Here is a 7165-nt window from a genome sequence, read left to right as displayed (position 1 = left end):
GGCGGCGCCTCGAGCTCGAGAAGGTCGTCCACGGCCGGCAGGGGTCGAGCAATGCACGGACGAAGGCCGCACGGCCCCAGCAATGTCCACGGCGCGGCCAGCTCCGGCAAGGGCAGGCCGACGTGAGATCGGGCAGGGGAGTGTGCTAGATCCGTGCGAGAAGAAACCTACACTAGCGGTGGAGTGAGGGAGAGGGAGAGAGGTTTTTGGTGATTTCGGCAATGGTGGTTGGGGAATGGGGGGAATGGATGAGGCTGTGGGAGACGAAGGTTTTATATGCGCCGACCCCTCCGCTCCCTCGCCACGTAGATGTACACGTCACCGACCCCTCCGGTATTAGTCCTGGTAAGCCCACTCCCAACAAAAGAATATTTGAAAGTTATTAAAATGCCTTGCATAGGTACACTTAGACAGATCGACGAGATTCTAATATTTCGTTGCCATCCGTTCATAAAAGTCTTCAGTTGTAATGCAATCAAGTGACCAAAAAATGAAGTTTGTTATGCAATACGCCAAATTCAACTACGAGTAGCTCCAATGCCCTGCTTCCCGAGTGTCTCTAACAAGTTGAAAGAGGAAGAGGCAAATGTGCATGTGACAAAAGAAGAAATCGCAGCCATTAAACCATACCGCTCGAGTGATATCAAGTAGGGTATCCAAAGGAGAGTCGAAGGGAGACACTGAGGGCATTTTCTCCGGCCTACCCCATCGATTATACTATAACTCAACCGAAGCAAACGGAGTAGCCAAATGAGAGTAGAAGGGTCGTTGAGGGCATTTCCTCCAACGAAACACACTGAATATTACTATAGCTCACCATGGATGGCCATTTCACACTAATACTCCCCCTTTGCTATTGCGATGATGGCGGCAGTCGAAAGAGCTACACTTCACGCTCCCGAGCCTCCGGTATTGAAATAAACCAAGACTTATGGTGAGAAAACACAGTAACCAGAGAAGAGCTCCAACACACCCCGTCGGATACTACTATAGCTCAAACTGGATGCCCATTTAACCTTAATACCCCTTTATTCAGTGGAAGAGCTCCCCTACAACCTTCGGTAATAAAATAAGCCAAACCTTATGGTTAGCCTCTGTCATTTGCACGATAGCGCAGCTGTGGCAGGGGCAGGGCATGCGGCGGCGGGCCGAGCGCGAGGTGCGGCAGGAGTTCCGGTTGTGGCTGCCTGCCGCGGCAGACAAACTGCCGGAATTCCTGCCGTGGCAGCCTGCCGCGGCAGAGAAAACGCCGAATTCTCTGCCGCGGTAGAGGACCCGGCTGGGCGAGGCGGTGTTGAGGCGGGGGCGCTCGAGGCCGGGGCGGGCGCACTTGGGCCGGCGCTAGGGTGCACGGGGCCGGTGCAAGAGCTCGCGTTGGCGGCACGGGCGGCGTGCCGAAGAGGTCGTCGAGTCCGCGCGGCGCAGGAGGCGCAAGCGCGGATGACGAAGCTGCATGCTGAACAGGAAAAACCTTCTCATCGAAGACAACATGTCGCGAGACGAGTATTCTTCCAGTGACAGGGTTAAAGCAGCGGTAACTCTGATGGTTAGAGGGATACCCAAGAAAGACACATGCCATGGAACGAGCACTAAGCTTATGTGGAGCGGTGGACGCGATTTTAGGATAACAACGACAACCGAAGACACGAAGATCAATGTATGAGGGAGGACGACCGTGGAGGCATGTGTACGGAACCTGGGACTTTATGGTTGTACTAGGACAACGATTAAGCGGTATGTGGCAGTAGCCAGAGCGTCGGCCCAGAGAACATAATGGTGTGCATAGTATCATTAATGGTACGAATGGCACGCTCGGCTTTACCGTTCTGCTGGGAAGTGCATGGGCATAATAGTCACAGGGCGGTGCCGTGGGTGGTGAGGAGATTATCAACAGTCTTGTTAAGGAACTCGGAACCGTTATCTGTCTAGAGGGAGTGAATAGTGACACCAAACTGCGTGCGCGTAAGCAAATTTTTTTTCCGAGAGTACGTGGGCAACTTATTAGTTGGGCAACTTGTTAAAGCGGCGTCTTCCTAGAAATTATTTCAAACTTATTAAAACGCCGTGCATAGGTACACTTAAACATTGCGATGAGAGACAAATGTGCAAGTAACGAAATAAGAAATCGCAGCCACTTTCCGGTGATGGCAACTGCATTGCCCAAAGAAAACTGGAAGAGACACCGAGAGCATTACCCAAATGAGAGTACAAGGGCCGTCGAGGGCGTTTCCTCCAACGAGACACGCTGAATACTACTATAGCTCACCATGGGACGGCCATCGAAAGAGCTACACGCTCCCGAGCCTCCAGTATTGAAATAAACCAACGGTTACGATGAGCAACGCAGTATCACGCCCCGTCGGATACTATTGTACTCGATGCAAGAGCTCTGCTCCAACCCTCGGTACAAAAATAAGCCAAACCCTATGGTTAGCCTCCGCCATTTGCGCGATAGCGCAACGGGTATTATTTGAAAGTTATTAAAACACCGTGCATAGGTACACTTAAACATTGCGATGAAAAACAAATGTGCAAGTGATGAAATAAGAAATCGCAGCCACTTAACCATAATATTCCCGTGATAGCAAGTGGATTACGCAAAGGAAAGTGGAAGAGATATCGAGAGCATTACCCACATGAAAGTACAAGGGTCGTCGAGCAATGCGATAACACGCACGTCGGATACTATTGTACTCGATGGAAGAGCTCTGCTCCAACCTTCGGTACTAAAATAAGCGAAACCCTATGGTTAGCCTCCGTCATTGCGCGATAGCGCAACGGGTCATCTAGTTATTAGAACAATGCTATGTTTGAACTCCTATTGTGCGACTCATTAATGTAGTAAATACAAAAAGTAGTACTCCTATGAAAGAATCAGTAATTATTCTGGTTACATGATTAGCATAGGTCTTGGTCTTCCTCAATGTATCACAATACTTGTCAGTTAAACAATGCATATTTCAAAATGACAGAAACAAATGCATTATGACATGCTACCTGCCTAGGATCTACAATGACAATTCTTTCTAAATACAATATATTTAATACATGATCATATCATCAATATGATATAATAACAGAGTTCATTGAATCCCTGATATTTCAACACACATTGACCAATCCCAGATCCGTCACCACAGCCTATTCAGATTAGTACAGTAGTACCTCATCATCAACCAGCTACGAGACATGCGTGTACACCTCGCCCATCACAACGAAAGTTGCATAATATCTTCGCTTGTCCACCTACAATAAAACATTTACAAATAATTATAAAGGCGACATAAAACCTCATGCAATTTACCAAGGAACAAAAAGGATGTTTACCGAAAGAGAGATTTGCCCAGGATGTTGTACTCGTCATGTATCTCTATCTTGATGGCCATCACCCCCACGACCTTGGATACATCCACAAGAAGGCTCAACTTCACCAAATCTTATGAACAAACAATGAAACAAATAAGGATAAACTCGGGAGAATTATACCTCTGATTTTTTAGGGGGTAATCACCAAACCTGAAGAATGTTGTTGTTGGGCTTCTTCTTGGACACCGGCTCAGTCTTCTGTAACCATCCCGTGCTCCTTCAGATATAAAGAGGGGTCAGAACAAAGACATGGGGGGCAAATAAGAGAGGGAACAGCTGAGGGAACCCATTCCAGGCAGCAGTGTTCACTATTTCCCGCCGCCGCACAAGAGAGGAGAGAGAAGACAGAGCAAGAGAGGAGAACATGCCAGTTCCCTGCCGCCGCTTCTTGTCGTTCCTCGCCCTGAGACAGGAGAGAGGACAGAACGAGAGAGGATAGAAGAGGGGAGAGGATGCACTCACCACCCCTCGCCATCCCCTGCAGCCTGCTGCCCGCTCGCCGCCGCCGCCGGCCACTAGGATAGCGAGACTGGAGAGAAATAGGGTTTGGGAGGGAGGAAGCCTGGGGAGAGGAGGAAAAGGTACATCTGCCGGATGATGGACCGTGACGAACCGCTTTTTTCCTCGCCCGCCGAATCCACGCATGGCTTATTTCCTGGTCCGCCCAATCCACGCACGGTCTTTTTCCTCGCTCGCCCAGTTCACGCACGGCAGCGGGTATCGTGGATAGGCTAGGAAGACGCCCCACCCACACGCACTTGCTTATTCTCAATTAAGCCATTAGTCAAGAACTTGCTAACTGATAGCTCATTATTTTGCACCGGTGATCAATCAGACTAACCAGCGCAGTTTACTACAATTCAGAAAAAGGAAGGTCAATCAATGCTTCACATAAGGAAAGGAAACAAAATCAATCCAAAGCTTCCGGTGTTATCAGGTTTTGCGCGAACAATATGGAACAATACTTCAACTGCACCACCGCAGCCGTCAATGATTTCAACCACGGCGGAACAAGGTTCGACTACTCCGTCGTATCTATTACTTCTGGACAGACGTCGGGCGACTACTTCAAATACATTCACCTCATCGACTGCTACTCCCCTACATGGATCAAGTCATCGAGTTCATCAGCAAAGAACATCTAATACAAAATATCAGGTGCTATATTCCCAATTAATTACTACTTGTAAAATTTATTTGGCCAGATATTTTCGGCCCATACTATTATTTGAGCGCAAATTTACGCACTACAATATAAATGCAGATTGAAACAAAACTTCGACTACTCTACTCGGTTGACCGCGCCCGCCGTCGCGCACTCGGAGACTCGCATGTCGCATCGCGGACTCGATATATTCGGGAGCTCACTAGTCGCGGATCCGCCATATTAACTGTGTCTTCTTCATCGGGCACGCCGGCTAGGCGCCGCGCGGCTACATCAACTATTTCTAGCCGGACGATTACTTCAACTACGCCCGCTACATCAACTATTTCTGGCCGGACGATTACTTCAACTACACCCGCTACATCGACTATTTCTAATTGCGCAATTACTTCGACTGCGTCCACCATGCGACCTACTTCCACATTGGCCCCGCCGCAGCCGAGCTAATGGCTTCATCGCCTACGGTTATCAATGGATTTACTTTCTTCGTATCTGTATATATCTTCCCTCGATGCACTCTCGGGTCGATGGCTTCATCGTCTATGGTTATCAATGGATTTACTTTCTCTATCTCTAGCTATATCTTCCCCCGATGCACTCCTGGGTGAATGGCTTCATCATCTATGGTTATCAATGGATTTATCATTCAATGGTTATATAAATATTGAACTGATGTGTTCCCGGATCACTGGCTTCATCATCTATGGATATCAATGGATTTATCTGCTATGGCTATATAATTGACCCGATAATTCCCGGGTCAGTGGATTCATCTTCTGTAATATTTGATGGATATCATCTTATAAAATATTGACCCGATGCACTTCCATCGGGAGCGCTGGAATTACTCGGGGACTCCTGGAATATCTTCGGCTATTACTGTCGTCGTGGTGAACGAGCAGATGCCATGGGATGGCTTAAGTTGGGGCCGAATGGACGCTAGAGGATTCGGGGGAGGGTTTGTGATTAGATGGGATGAACTACTGGATGCTTTCCTCAAGAACTCAGCCAAAGGCAGTGACACAAGAAGAAACACACAAGGAAGGACTCTGCTCTAGATCACTATCTTCATTGATCTCAACAGGATACAGGTTTTTGGTTACAAGGTTCATCTAGAGATCGACCATCCCGGATACGGGTGTGCCCCCTCTCCTTATATAGGGAAGAGGGTGGCTTACAGAGCAAGAAACCCTAATGGCATCTTTGACTGGACAAACTACTTTACAAAATAACTTTAATCATAGATGACGCTGGGGTCTTCTTTAATCAGGGAAGCTGACGTCCTCCGGCTTCTTTCAGCGTCATCTTCCTCTTTGGCGCCAGGGCTTAGTTTAAAGCTACTTTGCTTAGCTCATCCTTGTCCTCTAGCTCTGAGGAGAATCTTTGACCAGTCTTGCCGACACGCTCTTCTTACCGGTAGCCCGGTGTCTTCTTCATCCGGTTCCGGTATACCCCTCTTGGGGATACCGGCCTGGTTTTACTTAGCCAAACACTTATCTTTGTGCTCCGGTATAAACATTAAACCGGTATCTTGATGGCTCAAACCATCCGGTTTGGCATGCCTTTGGCATACCGGGGGTCATCCCCCCAACATTAGTCCCCGAAGCTGGTATAGTCTGTTGGATTCTATCCAACAGACCATGCCAGGTTCTCACATCTTAAGGTACCGGTTTAATCTTTCCTGCGGTTAGCTTGGATCCGGCATCTTTGCCCGGACTCACGTTTGCTCTCTTTGCAAGGTATTTTCCGGTATCTTATTCTCCGGTATCTTAGTCATTAAACCTCTCCTCGATGAAGTCGGGAATTTCTCGGGTACAGTGCCTGTCAGTGACATGCGCAATGTACCTGACGCGCCAGTGTCAGGGGTCACTTCCCTTCGGCTTCTGCGCCCGCAATAACTGCGGCACACCGGATCCTGGCTGCCGTTCTGGATCCGTGTGGCTTCCCTGTGGCTTTCTGTTTTCCACGCGTGTATCGCTGTGCCACGTGGCGGCCCGCGGAGCGAACCGTCGCGGCCCAGCGGTTTTCGACCCACTTCTTCCTCTTCCTTTATAAGGAGAAACCGCTCCTTCTTCTTCCTTTCTTCGCATTCCCAACCTCCTCGCGCACAGAGCTATTCGCCCTCTCGCGTCTTCGCCGCTCCCGTTCGCCGCCCGAGCTTCGCCGCCCGGCAAACTTTCGCCGCTGCTCCGCCGAACTTCATCAAGCTTCTCTGCGCGGAGATTTCTCCGCCTCGTCATCGCCGGACTTCTTCGGCCACCGTGAGCTCTCCGCTCCTCCGGGGACCTTCTTCCTCAGCAACTCCGCCGCCTCAGGTTAGGCTTAACTCGCATTTGCCCCTCTTTTTCTTGCTTTCTAGATCTTGGGCCGGTAGAATATTTACTTCCTCTTTTCTTTGGCTTTTTCTCTTACTCGTAGATCTTCGCGCAAGGGTAGATCGTGGGGATTGTGTTTTTTTCGGGTCGATTCTCATGTCTAGCGAAGAGTCCTCTTCTGCGTCATCCTCTAGTAGCCACCATAGCGAATCTTCTGACGGGCTAACTGCCGATCTTGCCCGGATGGATACCGATGCCGGCAACGATCAAGAGGCCGGCAGCTCTAGCCGAGCCTCCGGGGTAGACCTTTCCGGTATCA

General features: G+C 49.3%; 1 long non-coding RNA gene across 1 annotated transcript; it reads right to left on the bottom strand.

Moving 5' to 3' along the window:
- Positions 1–2806: 2806 nt before the first annotated feature.
- Positions 2807–3976, bottom strand: LOC139835139 (uncharacterized). Its single transcript, XR_011750855.1, has 4 exons — positions 3829–3976; positions 3487–3583; positions 3328–3398; positions 2807–3246 (listed from the first exon to the last, which is right to left on the bottom strand). It is a non-coding gene; the product is annotated as an uncharacterized lncRNA (long non-coding RNA).
- Positions 3977–7165: the final 3189 nt, after the last annotated feature.

The sequence above is a fragment of the Lolium perenne genome, chromosome 2, assembly GCF_019359855.2.
Source record: "Lolium perenne isolate Kyuss_39 chromosome 2, Kyuss_2.0, whole genome shotgun sequence".
Classification (NCBI taxonomy): domain Eukaryota; kingdom Viridiplantae; phylum Streptophyta; class Magnoliopsida; order Poales; family Poaceae; genus Lolium; species Lolium perenne.
This window is presented reverse-complemented; position numbering and strand designations above follow the sequence as displayed.